The 24,378-nt window shown below is 47.0% G+C and overlaps 2 non-coding genes across 2 annotated transcripts; both read left to right on the forward strand.

The window, feature by feature from the left end:
- The first annotated feature begins 12,835 nt into the window (after window positions 1-12,835).
- Trnam-cau (transfer RNA methionine (anticodon CAU)) lies at window positions 12,836-12,908 on the forward strand. The gene has a single exon. It is a non-coding gene; the product is annotated as a tRNA-Met (tRNA).
- A 5,986-nt stretch (window positions 12,909-18,894) lies between these two features.
- Trnai-aau (transfer RNA isoleucine (anticodon AAU)) lies at window positions 18,895-18,968 on the forward strand. The gene has a single exon. It is a non-coding gene; the product is annotated as a tRNA-Ile (tRNA).
- The last annotated feature ends 5,410 nt before the right edge of the window (window positions 18,969-24,378 follow it).

Below are 24,378 nucleotides of genomic sequence, written 5' to 3' on the forward strand. Positions count from 1 at the left end.
AGTCTCTCAACTGTTCTCGACATAATTTCTTTGAATTCAATGCACATCTGGCGTGCACATACATTATTAATTTGGGAGTGGAGATTGCATCTCAGGAAGGCATCAAGTGAATTTTTATCTGGTTTTTTGAATAGGTATATTTTCGTTTATTTTGGAGAACTTGGGGTCACATATTCAGTCTCTCTCCGACAATCCCGTATTCACTAATCCCTGTATCCTTTTCGATGCTCGTTATTAGGTCAACATTATTTCCTGCTAAGAGGTCAAGTGTGTTTTCACAACCATTTATTATTCGCGTGAGCTCATGAACTAACTGCCCGATATGATTTTCAGAAAATGTGTTTAGTACAATTTCGGGTGATGTTTTATAAGTACCTTTGGATTTAAACATTATTTTCGCCAACATATCGAGGGTAAATTAAAGTCACCACCAAGTATAATTGTATGAGTTGGGGACGTGTTTGCAATTAAACTCAATTTGTCATTGAACTTTTCGGAAATTTTGTATCTGAGTTGGAAGGTCGGTATAATGACTGAATTATTATTTTATTCCTGTTGCTAAGAGTGACATCTGACCCTCCATGTTAGCCGAGAGCGCTAATGCGCTAATGACCTCTGCCCATAATAACTCACAGTAACTACTCCAATTTCGCTACAAAATGACGACTTCCAAAGGCAACAAACACGTCACTGCCAACTGTGTGTAGCCTTTTCTTTCTGAACACCGTTAGGTCCTTCGCAAAAATTTTGGTTCAACTTATCTCCGGCTTTAGCCAGCTTTCAGTGCCTATAATGCTTTGAGTATCAGTGCTTTCTATTAGCCCCTGGAGCTCTGGTACTTTCTCAGCACAGCTGTAACAATTTACAGTTGCTATACTGGTGATTCCTGTATCTACGTTCTTCGTTGTTCGACCAGCACACTTTGACACTGAAGCCTTTTTTGTGTTTCCCCGAGACCCTCTAACCTAAAACACCTCCTCGTCCACGCCACACAGCTTCTGCTACACGTGTAGCCGCATCCTGTGTGTAGTGGACTCCTGACCTTGTCAGCAGTTCCCGAAACCTAATCACCGTTGGCGCATGTCGAGGAATCTGCAGCCTGCACGCACGCAGAACGGTCTGAACCTCTGATTCAGCCCCTCGACTCGGCTCTGTACGGGAGGTCCGCAATCGATACGGTCGACTGTGCTGCAAATAGTGAGCTCTGATTTCACCTCGCAAGCACGAATGGCAACTTTTACCACTTCTGATAATTTCTCGAAACCAGAGAAAATCTCTTCCGATCCAAAGCAGCACACATCATAGGTATCGACGTGAGCCACCACCTACAGTTGGCCGCACCCTATGCTCTTCATGCTCTTCATGGCATCCGGAAGGACCTGTTCCACGTCTGGAATGACTCCATCCAGTATGCACACGGACTGCACATTGGCTTTCTTCCCCTCCTTGGTAGCTATGTCCTTAAGAAGACTCCATAACACACCTAACATTAGAGCTCCCAATTACCGATAATCCCATCCTCGTGCCCTGATTTTGCAGGTGGAGAGGTTTCTCTTCTGAAACAGGACAAGCGACTGCATCTGGCTGAGGGACAGCCTTAGCCACAGACAGCACCTGGAACCTGTTTGTCAGACGAACAGGAGAAGTCTTATATGCGATCCCCTGGGAAATCGTTCGCCACATGCCAGTCCCCGATGCAACCTCCCATTAGACAACGGGTGAGAGATCAACCTCAGTGTGAACAGTAACTGGGTTGGCCACCAGTGCCGGCCGGTTGACGGACACAAACGTTCTGGACGTCCGGTGGACCCATAACAGTGGTGAAGGTCCACTGCAGCTTCAAGTTGTGTAAGTGAAGCCCTCACAACCTGGAGCTGTGAGCGAGGTGGCACCAACTCGGCTCGCATCCACACACAGCAATCAGAGTCTCTATCCATACACTCCGCACATTCCATTGCAATCTACACTACACAAAAAACGACACACGAGATAAGCTGCAGAACTCTACCGTAGATGGGGGCAGTGGTGGTGGGGAGGGGGGGGGGGCGGTGGAGGGGAAAGCAAGAACTGTGTCCATTAAACTAAATTAATATCCATAGATTCAAGACCTGCACTCAGGTGGGACTGACTAATTCGATCCTGGCCAGCAATGTGTAATATGTCACTTAATCGGTTTACCTTCCTATGCAAATGAAAATGCAAAAATCAACGCGCGGAAACTCAAGAAACTAAACTACCAGACCGCACAGATGAAAGTAAAGGTAAGTGAAGCTGCTGGTTAAATAAACAACTGGATGTAGCTGAAACTTCGTTACTTGAAAAAATTACTTTCAATAACATCAGGGTAACGTAATGCATACTTTGGAAAATAGCAAGAAATTTACTTCTAATTATTGAAAGGTTGAACTGAATTTACTGTAAGCAAGGGAGCAACTGATTTTGCTTGTGGTGTAAGAAAAATAAACCACATACCAAGCCAGCAGGAGTCACTCGCTAAGCTAAAGACAAAAAAATGAATCTGTGTACTCTTAACTTGTACCATATCGTATTAGTTTTCCCAGTGAAATGTTACTTCATTTAAAAAGGGTGAAGTTAATGCTCAAAACTAGAAATTCGTTAAGTCTCTGTCGTGAAATACTAGAATGAACTGTTACTGTGGTAGCAAAATGCAGACTGAAACTGGTCATTAGGAAACAAACAAAGTTGACAGTAAATAGACAACCAATTTTCATATTTTTATGACACTCCGGTGATTGCATGGAAAGGAAAGGTACCCTGCTTCGTAATAATGTCTGTGGACGGTGACATCACAAGTGCTCTACAAGTTTTAACTACTGCAGGTTATTATTCACTAAAGTTAGTCATTAAAGTTTGTGAAAGAAATACCACTAGACAATGCCTATACAGTATTAGTTATACTCTGTCAGTTAACAGTCTTACGACTTTGTAGCTGTGCGGATGACGAATAATATAGTCGACGACAATGATGAGCTGCCGTTGTTGCTGCTGCTGGTTGGGAACCCCGAATCGTCTCCAGAGACAGGGAGAATTATGGGACGGGCAGTGGCTGGGACTGTAGATCCCTCCGCCTGTCCACTCCTGCCGTACTCTCAGTACTCGTAGTTGCTGTTGTGGTCTTCAGTCCTGAGACTGGTTTGATGCAGCTCTCCATGCTACTCTATCCTGTGCAAGCCTCTTCATCTCACAGTACCTACTGCAGCCAACATCCTTCTAAATCTGTTTAGTGTATTCATCTCTTGGTCTCCCTCTACGATTTTTACTCTCCATGCTGCCCTCCAGTACTAAATTGGTCATCCCTTGATGCCACAGAACATGTCCTACCAACCGATCCCTTCTTCTAGTCAAGTTGTGCCACAAACTCCTTTTCTCCCCAGTTCTATTCAATACCTCCTCATTAGTTATGGGATCTACCCATCTAATCTTCAGCATTCTTCTGTAGCACCACATTTCGAAAGCTTCTGTTCGCTTCTTGTCCAAACTATTTATGGTCCATGTTTCACTTCCATACATTGCTACTCTCCATGCAAATACTTCCAGAAACGACTTCGCCGGCCGGGGTGGCCTCGCGGTTCTAGGCGCTCAGTCCGGAACCGCGCGACTGCTACGGTCGCGGGTTCGAATCCTGGCTCAGGCATGGATATGTGTGATGTCCTTAGATTAGTTAGGTTTAATTAGTTCTACGTTCTAGGCGACTGATGACCACAGATGTTAAGTTGCATAGTGCTCAGAGCCATTTGAACCAATTTTTAGAAACGACTTCTTGACACTTAAATCTATACTCGATGTTAACAAATTTCTCTTCTTCAGAAACGTTTTCCTTGCCATTGCCAGTCTATATTTTATATCCTCTATACTTCGACCATCATCAGTTATTTTGCTCCCCAAATAGCAAAACTCCTTTACTACTTTAAGCGTCTCATTTCGTAATCTAATTCCCGCAGCATCACTCGACTACATTCCATTATCCTCGTTTTGCTTTTTCTTATGTTCATCTTATACCCTCCTTTCAGGACAGTCCATTCCGTTCAACTGCTCGTCCAAGTCCTTTACTGTCTCTGACAGAATTACGATGTCATCAGCGAACCTCAAAGTTTTTATTTCTTCTCCATGGATTTTAATACCTACTCAGAACTTTTCTTTCGTTTCCTTTACTGCTTGCTCAATATACAGATTGAATAGCACCGGGGAGAGGCTACAACCCTGTCTCACTCCTTTTCTAACCACTGCTTCCCTTATAACTGACATCTCCTTTCTCTACAAATTGTAAATAGCCTCTCTCTCTCTTTTTTTTACCCATAGTACTCATAGATTAACGAATTAGCTGCGCCTACACTGTCCATAAATCCGTAAGAGTACGAAAGGGTGGAGATCTCTTCTGAAAAGCGCGTTGCAAGGTATCCCAGATATGCTCAATAATGGTCACGTCTGGGGTGTTTGTTGGCCAGCGGAAGAGATTAAACTCAGACGAGTGTTCCTGCAGCCGCTCGGTAACAATTCTGGACGTGTGGAGTGTTCCATTGTCGTGCTGGAACTGCCCATGACCGTCGGAATGCCCAATGGATGCGAATGGATGCAGGAGATCAGACAAGATGCATACGTACATGTCACCTGTGAGAGTGGTATCTAGGCATATCAGGGGTTCCATATCACTCGAGTTGCACACTCCCCACATTATTACTGAGCTTCCACCAGCTTCAGAAATCCCCTGCTGACATGCCGAGTCCATGGATTCATGAGGTTGTCTTCCTACATGTACACGTCCATCCGCTCGATTCAATTTGAAACGAGACTCGTACGACCAGGCAACGCGTTTCCCGTCATCAGCAGTCCAAGGTCGGTGTTGACGGGCCTAGGCGAGGCGTAAAGCTTTGTGTCGTGCAGTCATCAAGCTTAAACGAGTGGGCTTTCGGGTCCGAAAGCCGATATCGACGATGCTTCGATGAATAGTTCGCACGCTGACACTTGTTGATGGCCCAGCATTGAAATCCGCAGCAATTTGCGGAAGGCTTGCAGTTCATCGCTAACTCGGGGATGCTGTGTCCCCTCACCGACTGTAACACCTCGTTCAAACTCACTTAAATCTTTATAACGTGTCATTGTAGATAACATTCATAGTATTCTATTACATCCTTTACACATTAAATATAGTTTCTGCAATAGAGATTACAGATTCAGAATTAGAAGTACAGTACAAGTTATCAACGAATATTCAACGGCGAAACATTTTTGGTGTTTCACAAAGTACACACACCATAAAATTTTTTTGCATCACCTCGGTTCCGAGAGTTAGGAAACCTGTAACGAGTATTGGAATAGAGACCATCATAAACTTCATTTCTGCCCGTTTTATTGCTCTTAAAACCACACATCGCATTTTGTACCACCATACAGCGAGACCTTCAGAGGTGGTGGTCCAGATTCCTGTACACACCGGTACCACTAATACCTAGTAGCACGATGTCTTCTATTGATGCATGCCTGTATTCGTCGTAACTTACTATCCACAAGTTCATCAGGGCAATGTTGGTCCAGATTGTCCCACTCGTCAACGACGATTCTGTGTCGATCCCTCAGAGTGGTAGGTGGGTCACGTCGTCCATAAACGTCCCTTTTCAATCTATACCAGGCATGTTTGATAGGGTTCATGTCTGAAGAACATGCTGGCCACTGTAGTCGAGCGATGTCGTTATTCTGAAGGAAGTCATTCACAAGATATGCTTGATAGGGACGCGGATTGTCCACGAAGACGAATGCCCCGCCAATATGCTGCCAATATGGTTGCACTGTCGGTAGGAGAATTATCATACAGCCGCTATGGCGCTTTCCATGACCAGCAGTGGCATACGTGGGCCCCACATAATGCCACCCCAAAACAACAGGGAACCTCCACCTTGCTGCCATCGCTGGACAGTGTGTCCAAGGCGTTCAGCCAGACCGGGTTGCCTCCAAACATGTGCCCGACGGTTGTCTGACTGAAAAATAAGCGACACTAAGAGGTGAAAAGAACGTGATGCCAATGCTGAGCAGTCCATTCTGCATGTTGTTGGGCCCTTCTGTACCGCGCTGCAAGGTGTCATGGTTGTAAAGATGGACCTCGCCATGGATATCGGGAGTGAAGTTGCGCATCATGCATCATGTATAGGGGGTATCTCCAGCAGTTTAAAAAAAAATACTAAAACAATCACTCACAAGGCAGATTTTAACACTCCAAATATTACACGTACCAGATGTCACATAGCAAAGAAAACAATTGGAAAGAGTAACATGGGGCATTTCAAAGACTTAAAAATCCTCCATCAGAACATACAATCAATAAAAAATTAAGTAAAACTATTCGAAGTAGAGCTACAATCTCTTAACTGCACACTAGTTTGTGTTACTGAACACTGGTGTAGAGACACAGAAATTCAACGTGTAATATCACCATTGTCTTACTGCAGAACTGCTTCAAGGGGTGGAGGATCATGCATTTTTTTTTTTCAGGAAAGGAACACAGTTCAAATCATGACATGGCCTCAGTACAGTAAGTGAAGTCACACACATTGAAATATCAGCTATTAAATTAACTTGCCTTGATATCACCAAGAAATTAACCATTTTGTGTGTGTACAGATCTCCCACTTTTTCAATAAATTAACAGAAGTTCTAGATAAAGCCTCAAGTACAAAGATTCTGTGTGGAGACATTAACATGAACACTAATATCACAAATGAATCAAGCAGCATCCTCATAAAAGTCCTTCAAAGTTTTGAAATGTCCGTATTGGTCAATAGAGCAACAAGGGTTACTACAGTCACTCAATCAGTAACTGACCATGTGCCCACAGATACTGACAGGGGAAAATGTGCTGTAGCTGTAAAATATCTCGGATATCAGACAATCACTATCATTAACAACAGTAAAATCAGGCATCGAATCGTTCCCCAAAACTATAATCGTACAAACGACATCAATCAGAAATTAAAATAAAAGATTTTTCAAAAGAACTAGCAAAATAAAGCAGGGATGAAGTGTAGAAGGAAACCAATGTGAATATGAAATTCTCTAAATTATGCACATTATTTAAATTGAACTTTGAAAAGGCATTTTCAAAAGTATGCAACATCTCACAAATACAGATGGATAACAGCAGGTATAAATAAGTCCTCCCAAACACTGAAATACCTCAGTTCCCTCAAAAAGTGTCTGAATCATCCAGAATTCTTAAATTTCTATCATAGATACGAAAAGGTCTATAGGAAGGTATTGTGTGCTGCAAAACAGTCATTTAATGACAAAATAATATACATTGCAAAAAACACAAGCAAAGCAGTGTGGAATGTTACAAAAAAGGAAATGGGGAGATGCAAACAAACACAGAATAACATAATAGTAAGGCAGAGGGATAAAGTAATAAATGATCCTCAACACTTAGCAAACTATTTAAATGAGCATTTTTTCAATTATTGCACAGAAGTTACATTAATAATTCCCCAAGACAAATACAACACCTATAAATAATGTTGCACTAGATACAATGATGTTACTTCCAACCACAGAGAATGAAGCCAATAAAACTGTTCAAAAACTAAAAAATTAAAAAGTCAGTAGGCTCAGATGAAGTACCATTGTGTGTACTGAAACAGTGCACAGAGACTGTACAAGGCCCCTTAACAAATATATTAAATGAATCCATCATATCAGGGACATTTCGAGAGCAGTTAAAACAGGCAAGAGTTGTACCTTTGCTTAAGAAAGGATATGCAGAATACATAGAAAATTACCAGCCAATCTGCCTGCTATCACCGTCCTCTAAAATAATAGAAGCAATTATGAAACATAAATTAATGAATTACCTGAATAAATAGAATCTTTTAAGCGAATCACAGTTTGGTTCCCAAAGTGGCAAAAATATGGAGTCAGCCGAGTAGAATTTATAAAAGTTGTACTTGATTCTCTAGACAAAGATGAGTGTGTCACAGGCATATTTTTGGATCTTTCTAAGGCCTTCGATACAGTCGACCATAAGATTCCATTAAATAATTTAGAAGCATTAGGAATAAGAAGGGTAGCTAATGACTGGTTTCGGTCTTACCTAGCAGATAGGGTACAAATATTAGAGATAACACATACTTCAAATAGATCTAAACATTTAGTAAAACACTTATCAGAACCAAATTACATTAATATAGGGGTTCCACAAGGTATCATATTAGGACCAATATTATTCCCGATATACATTAATGACTTTTCCAGTAGGGTTACTCATAGTGAAAAAAATTCTCTTTGCTGATGAGAGAAATATTATAGTCACTTATAAAGCAAGAGAACTTCTTGCAGAGAAAGCAAATGAAACTATCAAGGAAGTTTACGATTGGTCAATAAGCAATAAAGTGAACACAAAGGAAACTAATGCCATGAATTTCAGTTTGAAGAGGGAAAATGACAATCTTACAATAAATCTGGAAGGTACCTCTACAGACTGTATAACTAATGCAAAATTTCTAGGAATGAATATTGATTCCTAGCTGGAGTGGTGTGAACACACAAAGGTACTTGCAAACAGAATGTCATCAACATGTTATGTCCTTAGAATCCTATCATCAGTGTGAAACATGCAGTGTCTTTTACTTACATACTATTCATATTTATGCTCAGTTCTTAGCTATGGCATTCTTTTTTGGGGAGCAAATGTACAAAATATGAACACAATCTTCAAAACAGATCCATAAAAGTAATAACCAAAAATGGTGTCCGAGTTCATTGTAAAGATCTGTTCAAAACAATTGGAATTCTAACTGCCCCATGTGAATACATTTACCAGTCAGTTGTACACATCTAAAATTACATTGGTAATTGCTGCACAAACAGCTCTGTCCATCACCATGGCACGAGAGCTAGACTCAACTTACATTTACCAAGAAAAAATAAACATAAAACCCAAAACAGAGTTTTCTACCAATATGTCTGTACAATAAATTAACAAAAGAGATTAAAGAATCTGAAAAAATACACTTATTTAAAAAGGCAGCTAAAAGTCGCCTGTTATGCAATATATTTTATACATTGAAGGATTACGTAGACAAAACAGAGTAGGGATTTCGTTAATAAAAAGTTATACAAGTAAATAATAATCATGATGAAAAAACATCCAGCATTCCACATAACACCTTCACACTATGTTTTTTCCTACTGTTTTCCTTTTCTAGAAAAACGTACCCCCAAGCTATGCATAGCACAATATTAACACCTCTTCTTCTTTCTTAGCTCAACATCTCACTCATTATAGAGGGATGCTGACACAGTTTTTCAGGATAGCAAATGAGAAGTTCCAGTACAGAAAATGGCCCACAGATGACCATTGTGTGTGTGTGTGTGTGTGTGTGTGTGTGTGTGTGTGTGTGTGTGTGTGTGTGTGTGTAGTGAGTGAGGTGTTATGAAACAATGTGTGTATAGTATGTGGTACTGAGATATGAGTGAACAGTGTGGAATTACATTATGGAATAAGTTACTTGTAATAAATTTATTGTATACCAGGAATAAATCTAATGATTGTCTCTAACTAGAAGTCTGTAAGTGTATGTGTATACGAATTAGCTTATTTTAAATTAGTCTAAACTTTGTCGTGTCCTACATCTGTGTAAAAAGAGATCTCCAGATGAATAGACCTACTACAACTTCTTCTACTATTACTACTACTACTACTGTGCACAGTTGGAACCATAACATGACAACTTGTGGCTGCACGAAAAGCACCATTCACCATGGTGGCGTTGCTGTCAGGTGACAAATTAACAGTAGTGATGAACGACGTTGTTCGAGGCATTGTAATCCACTGTCAGTTTCTCGAAGAGCACGTTGTACTTATCCCCAAAAAACGGGGTACGTGCCGTGTCACCGAACATCGGCCAGTCACACTGCTGAATGCTGACCACAAGTTGGCGGCAAGATGTGTTGCAGCGAGGATTCAGGCTGTCATGGACAAAGTCATCTGTCCTTATCAATCCTGCGGCGTTAAGGGGTGGACCGTTTTCAATGCGGCATCTACTTATCGTGACTTCATCGCCTACTACGCCGTCCATCGTCTTTGAGCAGGTGTTCTTTCTCTGGACTTGGCCAATTCATTTGACAGGAAGAGCCACGGTTATTTGCTGCAAGTTACGGAAAAGATGGGATTTGGCTTCCACTTTATTCGCGTGATTCGCCAATTCCTGACAAGAGCCAGCTCGGTGGTCACAATTAATGGATGGCGAACGCCACCTATTGTTTTTCGTCAATCGGTGCGACAGGGCTGTCCCTTGTCTGTGAATCCATTTGTAATTGCTTTCGACCCACTGTAGCGAGCGCTAGACCGCACGATTGGCGGCGTGGAGATTCATCATTCCACTATGAAATGTCTCGCCTACGCTGATGACGTCAGTGTTTCTATCGGCGACGATACCGATTTTGACCACACCCGTACCTTACTGAGGCGGTATGACCGTGCGTCAGGTGCCTTGATAAATCAAAGGAATACTGTACTGATTCCGTTAGGCCAATGCGACGTGGATCGCCATCGCCATCAGACTTGGTTCCGCTAGCCCGTAATCACACGATCCTGGGTCTCGATATTACCGCTAATCCTCGACAGATCCGGGAGCGCACCTGGCGCCGGTTGCTGAATCATGTCAAAGGCCTTTTTAAGACTTACGCCAGCCGACGCCTCACTCTCCTCCAGAAAGTCGACCTAATCAACCGCGCAGTGTTTTACAAGGCCTGGTACGTGGCAAAACTCTTGGACGTTCCACGACCACTCGCCAGGTCCTTTTCGCACGCCGCGTACTGGCTCCTGCGGCGCCACGAAATTTTCAAGGTTCGGGCGGCGACATGCGTCCTCGACACCACCTTCGGGGGACTCGGCCTCGTAGATTTTTCAAAAAACTGCTCGGGGCTGCTGGTGAACCGCATGACCACCCTGCAAGTTGACAGTCCGCATGGATCGACGGCTTCCCTGTTCATTGCTTACCGGCCGCCCTCCGAGAGTGCACCAGTGCCTGTGGAAGACATCCGCTACCACCTCGGTTACATCAAAGACTACTACCGGCAGCAGAGCTACGTTCTTGACACAGCATTGGATAGGAATCGGAATGTTCGACGCCTCTATGCAGCGGTGGTAGGGAGACCACCCCCTCACAAGCTGGCACTTCACTTCCCCACGACCAACTGGCAGCAAGTGTGCCTCAACAATCACCACTCTGTGTTGCCCTCTGGCGTCCGGTCACAGTGGTATAAGCTGATTAATAATACGGTGGCCACGAAGTAGCGTCTATCGGAAATTCACCTGCTCCTCTCTACCAACTGCGGGGCTTGCGGTTTTCCGGACACACGAGAGCACCGTTTTGAATGTCGACTTGTATTGTCCGTTTGGGAACTGTGTAACGTCATTGTGGCTCTGATCAACAGGACGACGACCCCCTCGCATGTGACACTCACCGATGTTCTTACACCATATCTTTTCCTCGCGGGAAGCACAACACAATGGTGTGGCTCATAGGCAACACAGTTTTTGCGGTTCTGGACTCCCAAATTTAGGATGTGTATACTTACTTAGCGTTCTTGTGGGACTCACATTCACATGTTCAGGAGGCTGAAGAATAACAGAGAACTTCTGGCAAATTTTCTCAAAGCAGCGTTACAACATGGTTACGCAAAGGCGCTCCATAGATGACACCAGGATGACTAACTTGGATGGACAGAAGAGGATATCTATCCTTATTTTTACTTTATTTCTTTCTTTTAGTTGAAATTCGACCAACAGGTTTGAATGTGTCGGTGCTGCTATTTTGAACTACCGAAGAAATATTTCTTTTATTTATCTCACATAAGTGATGCATTGAGTTTTCTTACATTGAATGAATAAAACGTTTAGTTTCATTTTATTTCCTTCGTTTTATGAACCCAGATTGAGGCTTGATTTTGTATTTTCCACGCGCATCTAAAAACGGGCATGAACAACATCCTGTTTTCAAGATGAATTTCCTACGTTTTCAGTTAGTGATCGAATGAGGTTTCTTTTAGAAAGTGGATATTTTATTTTGACGTATTACCGTTGAAGAGTTACAATGTATTTTATTTTTCATTCAATGGAGTGGATGGGTTATTTGCTTTTGCAGAAGAAGATACAGCCATTCATTTTTTTACCACCATGATCAAAGAGAGAAGCCATCAGCGACGAGCGTCTACCAAGACAGATATTATAGAACAAGGCATTATTTCGTGAGAGCAAGTAGGGCTATAAGGGGAGTTGGGAGGCCCTAAAAAAGTAAAGTCAAAGAAAAGAGGAAAAAAATGAAAAAAAAGTGTAGAATGCTGGACTGCCAAGCAGCGGCCCGGGTTCGATTCCCGGCCGATGCATTAGTTTTGTTTCTCTTGCGATAATGGTGCGAGTGTCTTTCGCGCTCTCGTTGCATAAGCTATGAGAATTTGTTTTGTTTTGTTTTAGGGTGCAGAAGCGACTAGCAGCATACGCGCAACTACAAGAGTGAATAGCGGGATTCTCTGTGAGAAGAACCAAACATGCAGCCCGTACGGCTCCTCACTTGGCCGCTCGTCTGCTGTTCGACAGACTAGCATCGGCCTGTACTCACGAGTTGCCGTGTCCATGTGCCTCCAAGGCAATCTACTTTATCGACCACAAGCAGGCTACCTTCCGTTGTAAAAGCTGCAGCTATACTTCTGTCTACTGTGCCGGGAATGCACGTGTAGCAACAGCACACATTACCCAGGAAGTACACTGTCTCTATATGCGATATTCTCTGTGCTACTTACCAAATTCCTAGGGCGGCCATTCGTCCGTGCTTCGGTAGCGCAGTAGGCAGCGCGTAAGTCTCATGATCTGAAGGTCGTGAGTTCAATCCTCACCCGAAGCATGTAATTTTCTGTAACTGATGGCGGTGCTGTTGCTACGCAACCAACGTATTTGTTGTTTGTTACCCACAACGTTTCAAAGCCGCAGTCTGCGTTCGGCGGGGCAGCAGTGCCCACCGCGCTCGGCTGTGCACGCTGCTGCGCCCGCGGATTGTTTTGTTTACATCGTCGTCACAGCGATTCTCAGTCGACCACGCTCTAATGGCCAACTCTTACAGGAAGAACACTCTTAAGGTTACCTTCTCAAATGAATACGCATGACCCAAAGCACTGGCCGTCGAACGCTTCCTACGCGAAGACGTGAAGATCCCCCGTGACGAACTCATCGGCATACACCTATCGATCATTAGCAGCGTCGTTTATGTTAAGATGACTTCTGACGCTGCCTGCAATGAGATTATTCAAAGGACGCGACATGGACTAAAATTTCGGCACTCCGACGGAAACGTCGGGCCTGTGGATATCGACCATGCAGGACTTGGCCTTCGGACGATCCGTGTATTCGAACTGCCTTTCGAGGTAAAAGAAGATGAAGTCATCGCGGCGCTAAGCCCGTTCGGAAAAGTCCAGAGCCACTTAGCCGAGACATGGGCACAGTTTACGACGTATCCGGTGCTTAATGGTGTGAGACAAGTCCGAATCGATCTCAAACGGCACGTTCCATCGTACATTTCTATCGGCGACTGCCGCGCGGTGGTCATTTACGACGGACAACCTCGAACATGTTCCGGTTGTGGCAAAGAAGGCCACGTCCGTAATGAATGCCTGCAACGCCGCATCACACAACTAAGGCCCGACGATACGAACACCGACAGAACCACGACCACCCTTCCAGTCACCTATGCGGCGACACTGCACGTCCAGCCCACACATGACGCCGTTCATGAGCATCTCTCTGGTCCGATACACTCGGAGGCGTCCCAGCACCTTGACACCGACGATGCCGCCCGTGAACATGTCCAACAGCCGGACACACCCACGCTAGAAGATCACAAGGATGCCAGTGAGAGTGTTCTGGGGAATGACGACCGCACCATAGCACCCGCGGCTTTTGTACCCGAACGACGTGAATCTCTTCCTTCCTCAGACACCGAAACTCATTGCCGAAAGCAGAAGTCGCCCAAACGACGAAAAAAACGCCGCAAGACATCAGAATCAACCATTGAGCCCCCTCCGCAGGACGAAGAGATGGCACATCACTCTGACGGAGAACACGATAACACTTTCTCCTCTGCCACGGAGACGCGTCATCCAAAAGACGGTGAACCGTCCAACAGAGAGCGTGCGCAAGCCCCGCGCCCTGAAGCCATGGAACATAGCACGCCTGTTGTCACCGACGCAACTGAGCCGACTCGGCCGGCGCTGCCACCTCTCGCCGATGTCCAACCTGTCGGACATTTTTCATGGGCGGATGACACGGATTTCCCACCTCCATCTGATGCGGAAATGAGATCTGTTCCTCCGTTAGACCGACACTAAAATGGGGGAAGTTTCTACGGCGACTACTGCGACTTCTATGGACTTCCAGCACCCACCACAACAATCTTCACCAGCTACGACCCTATCGGCAGCACGAATCTCCCATCGGGCGTACCGAATAGCTACTATCAATACTAATAATATCGGCTCCCACGCTAAACTTCAACTGCTCCGTGACACGCTAAGAGCAGCGGACATCGACATCGCCCTGTTACAAGAACTGAGGACAGCAACTTGGGCTGGGTGTTATGGATATGAGACGTACGCCGCCCCTGCAGCTATGGAACACACAGGCGCAGCCATCCTCCTCCGAGAAGGGATTGCAGTTTCCGATGTCGCATACCTCCCAACAGCGCGAGGGGTGGCCATCACAGTTGACCGACTCAAAATCATTAATCTGTACGCCCCATCAGGCACTGATAAATGGAGGGATCGCTCCCAGTTCTACGCAGAAGATATCACACCTTTATTCCTCGGCCGATACGATCATCTCATCGTAGGTGGAGATTTCAACTGCGTTCTCGAGCGCACAGACCAATACCCCCATTTCACCACATGTCCGGAACTTCGCTTCCTCGTCCGCCACCTTCGTCTCCTCGACACTTGGCGAGTGGTACACGGCGACCGCCCGGGGTATACACACATTACGAGCCACTCCGCCAGCCGACTTGACAGAATATACATCTCTAACGCTCTAAAATCAGTTCTCCTCGACGCGGAACGTTGGCCGTCTGCCTTCTCGGATCATGACATCTACATATGTACCATGAACCTACGTCGACAATCTATATGGCGCAGTGAAGGACCTTGGAAACTCAATGTAGCACTACTGCGGGACCCTGAATGTCGAGAACAGGTCACCGACACGTGGCACACCTGTGTTCAACGAATTACGCGTTACGAGACCACACTGCAGTGGTGGTTGCTGTGCGCCAAACCGGCCATCCGACGCACATTGACACACTATGGCAGAGCCAAAGCCAGGTGGAATCACCATACAACTGATTTCTACTTTAGCGCTCTACGTGAACTCATGGATCAACCTCCATCCCCGGATCGTCTAAAAGAAGCTCAACGCATTAAGGCGAAGATTTTAACCTTGACCAGATGTCGTCTAGAGGGAGCTATTGTACGAGCACGCAGCCAAGATAGGATTAACGGTGAAGAACCTTCTATGCATCATATTATTCAAAATGTTCGTCGACGCCGACAGGCTTTAATGACAACTTTAGACTTACCTGATGGACGCCGGCTGACTTCGCAAGCTACCATTGCGGATGCATTCACAACGCACTATAGACTTTTATATCAAGAGGTACCTGCCGGTGCGGAAGCCATTGCTGAGGTTACCCAGGAGACACTTGGTACTCTAAACGCAGCAGCGGCTACCCTCCTGACTTCTGAAGTGACCAACGACGACGTCCAAGGCGCTGTGGCTAAAGGGTCTCTGAATCGATCTCCCGGCCCGGATGGTTTACCTCTCGAATTTTACAGAACCTTCCAAGATTTGATGATGTCACGATGGAGGGACATGTACTGGGAACTTTTGTCCGGCGCGGCGAACCCGCCACCAATGTCCATGGAAGGCTTACTTGTACCAGTCCCGAAACCCGCAGGAGGAACACGACTCGACAGTTATCGGCCGATCACGTTACTCAATTCCGACTTCAAGATTTTCACACGCCTTCTAGCAGTGCGACTCTAACATGTCTTACGAGACATTGTTTCCCACGAACAAACATCTTTAGGCGGCGATCGTAATATACAGACAGCCCTCAGTGAATATCGAGATGTGATCGCTGTGGCAACACACTCGAGGCTGCCAGGCGCTTTAATCTCCATCGACTTCAAACAAGCGTTTGACCGCGTCAATCATGCATTCCTGAACGCAGTGATGAACCGAATGGCAATTCCCCCGACGTTCACGCAAGTGGTTATGCGGCTCCTTCGTGGAGCAACGTCCAGACTTCTCGTCAACGGCAGACTTACAGAACCTATACGGATTGAACGCTCAGTACGGCAGGGTTGCCCCTTGTCGACGGTGCTTTATGCCATTGCGATGGAACCACTCATTTGCGGATTACGGCGACGTTTGACAGGTAGTCCACTCCGGGATCATATGTTCCGCTGCCGAGCTTACGCGGACGACTTGGCCCTCGTCGTGCGTTCAGCGGCCGACGTACAAGCTGCGATGCAGTGGATTACCCGTTACAGTGAAGGGGCAGGGAGCGCTATGAACGTGGCAAAATCATGCGCCATGAAGATCGGCCGCGGCCTTCCCGCAGAGAGCGTCGTCCCATTTCAACTGGTGGACACTCTTCGCTGTCTCGGGTTGGTGTACACGCGAGACATTCGCCGCACCTCGGCGATCAATTATCGGGCGCTGCTACAACGCATCCGGGCCAACATACAAAATCACATTCTACGCCCGCTGAATATGTGCCAGAGAGTCACCTTCGTCAATAAACATCTGGCAACCCGGATACCCCATATAGCGCAGATTCTGCCCATCACTGCGACAATGGCGGCCAGATTACAGGCGGCTTTCGGCTATTTCATTTGTTCTGGACACATATTCAAAGTCCAGTATGAAGCTCTCACCTTACCGAAGCGGGATGGTGGCCTCGACCTGGTTAATGTGAGAGCCAGGACTACGGCACTTTACACCAATACTATGCTCCGGTTATGGAAAAGCCAAAATGCTAGTTTTACTGGAATGTTGACCACCGAGCTCGCACCCGTTTCGAGACGCCCACCGACGTCTTTGGCGCACATCCCACCTCCGATGTCACATATGGGCCGTTTCTTTTTGGAGTACAGCTACATATGCACCGAGCTCCCCAAACCAGGAAGACGACCACCCGCGACATCTACCGCCTTCTCCGAAAGTCTCCACCACGCAGCCCCGCCGAAACACGTCAACCTCAGGTTTCATGGCCTATAGTTTGGAAAACGATCCACCAACCATATCACACCACTGACACCACCTCTATGTGGTACCTTCTCGTCAACGGCAAGTATACTACAAGACAGAAACTGCATCGTATTGCACTGGTGGACTCACCCCTGTGCCTCAAATGCAATGTCGAAGATACAGATTTACATCGTTTTGAGTGTGGGCCAGCAGCAGCTGTCTGGACCCTCGTACAGAAGATTGTGGCTTTTTACCTCCGAATACCACCACATCATGTTTCTCCTACTATGATGATATATCCTGACACGACCTACTTTCCACCGGCTAAGTGGCACGCCGTCACATGGATCAGTGGCATGGCTGTCAACTACCTCTTCCGGGACGGCATCGTCGATCCGGTGGACTTCTGGACACGCCTCCAAGTACGTCACCACACCCTTCGCCGACATCGACACTATCGGGCCACTTTCGCGAACTATTTACAGAGTATTTTCACCAACCCGCCTCAAAGCTGGAATCTCAACGAACATTGCCAACCAAGACTGGACGATCCCACGTTCCCCTTCAATGGTCAATGATAGAATGCATTTTGTTCTGATGGCGCGCCAAAGTGGAGCATGGCGCGGAAAGTATTCCTATTTTATTTCACTTCTCTTTTCTCCTCCTCTTCTAAGTTTTTTCTCCTTCTACATGTTTATCCCTTTCACACATAGCTCTCTATCTGCAGCCTATTTGTTTTTCTTTCTCCTGTGCTCCCCCAAAACAAAAACAAAAAAAGACTAAAAAAAAAAGAGTTTGCTGCTGATGGTGAGACTGTATACTCCTTTATGTTAAAAAAAAAAGAATAAAAATAGAAGGCCTTTGCGGAAATATAGCTACCTCTTATGTTTTCCTTTTCAAAGGGTATTGTGTTATTTTATGAAGAACGTCGTCTCTTATTTTCATGTTCAAGAGGTTTTTATTTTTTTTATTATTTAAAAAAAAAATTAAAAAGAAAAAAAAAAGGTCGTGAGTTCAATCCTCACCCGGAGCATGTAATTTTCTGTAACTGATGGCGGTGCTGTTGCTACGCAACCAACGTATTTGTTGTTTGTTACCCACAACGTTTCAAAGCCTCAGCGCGCGAATGTTTACTTCCTGTTAGGGCTACTTATTGCTTTGCTTTTGCTCTTCCCGCAGTAAAGCATGAGGCCAATATCAATGCTCTGAGACTTTTGAGGTGTGCGCCTTGCCTGCCAGTATTCGCAAAGAAAGAAGATCGCCGACGCCGGATTCGACACGAAATGCGACGAGAGACCTTCTAAACCATACAAGGCACGCTCCCTTACGGTGTGGTCTAGTGGCTAGGATACCTGTCTTTCACCCTGGAGGCCCGGGTTCGAATCCCTGTACCAGAACGTAATTTACTCCACACGAATCTTGACAAGTTTCAGCTATCCGAGCTGCCGTTTCGCGGCCTGCTCGCAATGTAGCCACAGTTTCGTGATCGTCAGCAGAACACAGTAGACAGAAACAGGCACACGATTACCCTAGGAATGGTGTGCGGCATTATGACACACAGTTCCAGAGTAGGGCTGTGCAACCGCCTGTGCCGAGGCCCGTTAGCTGAGTTGGTTAGAGCGCCGTGCTAATAACGCGAAGGTCGTGGGTTCGATCCCCCCACGCGCCACCAACATTTTACTGCTACGAAAAGGCAACGCCAGTTTCAGCTGGAGATTAAGATGAGCAAAAAATTTTCACTCTGCGTGGAAGCTAACAGCGAATCTGAGCTCCAGTTGTCGGCAAGCGCTATAACATTCACTCTGCAATTTCTTACCATACTCAAGACGATAAAGAGGATAGAAAGAATAAGTCCGATTGCTGCTGTTTCAACAACTTCGGGCTTTGTCAGCACTTTAGTGACTGACTGCCTGGGAACAGAGGGTACTTTTGGCACTTTTAATTCCCATTTTCCTTTCTTCTCCGATTTCGGAGCTGCAGCCCGATTCGGTCAGGGACACTGGCGCCACGTTTTACCTCTCGGTACGCTAAGCCGCGCCGCGGCCACCGTGAAATAAGGGAGCGTGTTGTGTGTCCATCGGCTCGCCTCTCCCTACCTCTCTCAGTCGTTTCTCATGCTTGTCATTTTGATATAGGTCGACTGGAGAGCGTCAGCTCTCGCAAAGTCGAGACAAGTCGAGACACGGGGACACGCTACAGGCTGGTCTGCGAGGACCGCGATCGGGAAAAAAACTTGAGTTTAAGGGTGAGCCGCAGACATATTCATACGCCAAAATAACGGCCTGCTGCGGTGGCCGGGAATCGAAGCCGGATCAACTGCTTGGAAGGCAACTATGCTGACCATTACACCACCACCTCGTTGTTGCCTGCTGCCATGCCGCGCTGTATCTGCTTCCCGCCTGTCGGCAGCGGCCGAAGGTGATCGTAGCTGTAGGCGCATTACGAGGCAGGCCAGTACATCCAGACGCATTCGGACAGCGTCTCCACGCACATTTGTCCACCTTTGGCAACAGCCGTCGCCAGCGCCGCAAGAGTACTCAGAGGAACGCTTTGGAGCTTCATTTTTGAGCAGTGCAGTGCGGAATTCAGCGTCTGCAGCGTTCTCTCGGGAGGATGTGACGGCGCTGGACGGCAGTCCCACTTTCCCTTCAGACGTCTGCGCGGAAAGCACCAGGCACCACGTCGCGCGGAGCTCCGCAGCCGTCGTCCGTTTGTTTACTTCGCCGGACTTAGGCGCTTCGTTCTTCGTGATTTCATCTTTCACGGTCTGTAAGTAACATCATGTCGACATTTTCGAGAGCTAACACCGCTCAGTGTGTATTTGATAGAAGTGCTGTCCGCCCTACCGCGTTTGAAATACACGAATGGTTATTCGAAGACTTAAAAATACCGGAAGAAATTGTAGACACCTTTCAATTGGACTTTGTACAATATTGCTTGTTCTTAAAATTTACCTCTGGGGACATGTGTGAAAAATTTGTTGCTAAATTTGGTGGCACTCGTCGTTTTAAGCATTCCGACGGCAGTATTAGTAATGTGCAAATTGTGGCGTCAGGGTTTGGGATTCGATCTGTCCGTGTTTTTAATGTACCGCCGGAATGCCCTGATCAAATTTTGTCTCGTGCCTTGTCGCGATTTGGTGACGTTTTGAACATTACCATGGAGAAATGGTCCAGTGCCTATCGTTACAAAGTTGCTAGTGGTGTCCGTAGTGTACGGATGGACCTGAAACAACACATCCCTTCGTACTTTGTAATCGGTGGGGTTCGTGCACAGGTCTCATATATCGGGCAACCGCCGACATGTGCCGTCTGTCATTCTACGGAACATTTGAGGGGTGACTGCCCTCGACGGCGGCCTGTTCAGTTACCACGCGAAGATGTTGTGGGTGGAGGCGTAACATTGGTGCCCCTTCTGAGCGAGGTTGTAGCCGGAAGACCCTTTCCCGGTCCGACCGACCGACCGGCCGAGCGACCGACGGCCGTTGCTTCCGTCGAAGACACGTCTGTCGCGGGACATCGTAACACGACTGTCGGGCAGGAGGAAATGGAGGTTGTCCAGGACCCGCCTGCCCCGACCGACCGTGATGATGACGAAAGGGAGGAACGCTCCTTTAATGCTGATGCCGTTGACTCGGCATCGGTGGAGGTGACAGACGCTTCTTTACCCCCGCCGCCCCTTCCGGTGCCTACTTCTGCCGATAGTGTCACGCCTTCAGCGGAGAGTAAAAAGCCACGTCGCCCGCGGGGCAAGCGTAAACAGGTCAAGGATCCGAACCCGGCCGCCCTCGCGAATCCGCCAGCCACGGAGAGTGGCAGTGAAAGTGAGGCAATGTCACAGGGTTCCTCGCGTAGTAGCAGCCCCGCCAGGACAGAGAAAATTCGCGCACACACTGAACGGTTAAAACAATTTCTCAGTGTCGGGAAGGAACAGGACTTTGCCGCTGCGAAACGTAAATTAGAACAGGGCAGCGAGCAATTACCACAGCGTCCGCGCAAACATTCTGTGCCGTCACAGCCGGCCATGGCATCGCGCGGAGGCCAGGCGGAGGCCACCAAGACGCCGGGCGACGCACGACCACCCCCGCCACCTGACAGTCACAGCCCGTGGTGGCAGCAGCAGGAGGACGAGGGGGGACAGTAGGAATGGCCGCAGACCCACACCGTTGTCATGAGATCACCTACATGCAATTGACCTAGAAACGAATGTGTCTTGAACAGTGTCCAGTGTATTGTTGTGCCAAATCTTTGTAGATTTGATAGTAACCACTACAGTGTTTTAAGAATATTGCGATTTCCATTTTATGCCAACTGCCATTCATTTAAGTATAAGTCCGGCGTTTTATCACTTCGTTGGTGCTTTTTATATTGTTTTGTCTTGTCCATCTGCTTAAAATGTCAACGCATCCACTCCCACCGAGTCTGTTTTCCGTTTTGACATTAAACGTTGCCGGAATCTCAGCAGTGCACAAGGTAGCTGCCTTTAAAGATGTTTTATATCATGGAAACTTTAGTATTGCTCTTCTTCAAGAAGTGTCTAGTGATGTTTTTAGCAATATTCCAGGTTACGATGTTATTTACAACCTTAATAGTGACAATAACTGTGGCACAGCAATTTTATATATGTCGTTTTTCGAACCTACGGACATCAGACTTCTCCCAGATGGTCGTGTACTCGCGTGTGCCATTGAGGGTGTCCAATTTGTCAACGTCTATGTGCCCTCGGGGACTGATCAAAAACGCACAAGAGCTCGTTTCTTTACCACGGACGTCTCTCCCTTTTTAGCTACGGCTCGTCCTATTATATTCGGCGGTGATTTTAATTGTGTTGTTGCTAATGCGGACCAGTATCCCACCCCCACTAAATGTGCAGAACTGAACACCCTTTTAACTGCAGTCGACTTGCGTGATACGTGGCGTCACTACCACCCAACCCTGACGCAGTATACGCACTTTTCTACTGGCGGGGCCAGTAGAATAGATAGGATCTATGTTTCACGGGAGCTAACAGATGCTTTATGCGCCGTCGAAGTTCTGCCTGTCGCCATGAGTGATCATTGTGGCTACGTGTGTGCTTTGCGGTTGGAGTGCTATCCCACGAAATCACTCGCGGCATACTGGAAATTAAATACCGGGTATCTGGGTGCCGAAGGGCTCCGTGCAGAGCTGCGTGTCGCATGGCAGTAGTGTTTAGCAAAGGTCCATCATTACGGGTCCTGCATCGAGTGGTGGGTGGCGCATGCCAAACCGCTTCTGCGGAAGGCGGCGCAATTTTATAGTAGAGAAGCGAGTTACTGGCACAGGCGTACGTTGGCATTCTATCAGCAGTGCCTCCAGGATGCTATTACTTCACCTGTTGCCCCCGACGCGAACTTTAGACTCCGTCTGGGCAAAATTAAAGCTAGGATTCTGCGGCTGCACCGGGAAAGGTCGAAGGGTTTAACGATTCGGAGCCGTCCCTTGTGCCACGTTGATGACGAGGAGCCGTCGCTCTATCATCTTGCCCGGGAGAAGAAACAGGCTCGCAAAAAGTATATTGATGCGTTGGAAACTGATGCGGGGATTGTCTTATCGCAGCGGCACGAAATTGTACGCCATATCGCCGACTATTATACTTCGCTTTTTCACGATACTGCCGCGGACGGCGAGGCCATGCGAATTTTATTAGAAGACTTAGCCGACTGCATGTCCGACCCTGACCGTGAAGAGCTGGTTGCAGAGATGTCGAACCAGGAAGTCTTACAGATCTTGAAAGCCAGTACAACAGGCAAGTCGCCTGGCCCCGACGGTCTTCCTACAGAGTTTTATGTTACTTTCTGGGACATTGTAGGGGACAAGTTTACGGTAGTGGTGAACGAAGTGCTTCGCGGCGTTGTCATCCCGAGTCAGTTTCTCGAAGGGCACGTTGTTCTGATCCCCAAAAAACGGAGTACGTGCCGGGTCACCGATCTGCGGCCGATTGCGCTGTTGAATGCTGATTACAAGTTGGCCGCCAGATGTGTTGCAGCGAAGTTACAGGCAGTAATGGACAAAGTCATCTGTCCCTTTCAATCATGCGGCGTTAAGAGGCGTACCATTTTCAATGCGGCATCTACCTATCGTGACGTCATCGCATACTCCGCCGTCCACCGACTTTCAGCAGCTGTCCTTTCTGTGGACTTTGCCAATGCGTTTGACAGGATGAGCCACGATTATTTGATGCACGTTATGGAAAGGATGGGCTTTGGCTTCCGCTTCATTCGCGTGATACGCCATTTCCTGACAGGGGCCAGTTCGGTAGTGACAATTAATGGATGGCGAACGCCACCTATAGTTCTTAGTAGATCGGTGCGACAGGGCTGTCCCTTATCTATGTACCTTTTTGTAATTGCTTTGGACCCACTGCTGCGTGCGCTGGACCGCACGATAGGCGGCGTGGATATTCATCGTGCCTCAGTGACGTGTCTCGCTTATGCTGATGATGTAGGTGTTTTTATCGGCGACGACAATGATTTTCATCAAATACGGCCCTTACTGCGGTGGTATGAATGTGCGTCGGGTGCCCTGATTAATCCAAGGAAGACTGTGCTGAATCCATTAGGAAATTGCGAAGTGGATCACGATCAGACATGGTTTCGAGTAGCCCGTACTCATACGATCTTGGGACTTGATGTAACCGCTAATCCTCAGCAGATGCGGGCGCGCACCTGGCGCCGGCTGCTGAATCATGTCAAAGGCCTATGTAAGACTTACGCCAGCCGACGTCTCACACTCCTCCAGAAAGTCGACCTCATTAACAGCGCCGTGTATTCTAAGGCCTGGTACGTGGCGCAACTCCTGGACGTTCCGCGACCCCTCGCCCGATCATTTTCGCAGGCCGCGTACTGGCTCCTGTGGCGCCACGAAATCTTCAAGGTTCGGGCGGCAACGTGTGTCCTCGACACCACCTTCGGGGGACTCGGCCTCGTAGATTTTTCCCGGAAGTGTTCGGCGCTGCTGGTGCACCGCACGGCCGCCCTGCAGGTTGACAGCCCGGATGGAACGGCGGCGGCCATGCTCGTCGCTTACCGGCCGCCCTCCGAGAGCGCACCGGTGTCCGTT

This window comes from Schistocerca gregaria, chromosome 2, assembly GCF_023897955.1.
Source record: "Schistocerca gregaria isolate iqSchGreg1 chromosome 2, iqSchGreg1.2, whole genome shotgun sequence".
Lineage (NCBI taxonomy): Eukaryota > Metazoa > Arthropoda > Insecta > Orthoptera > Acrididae > Schistocerca > Schistocerca gregaria.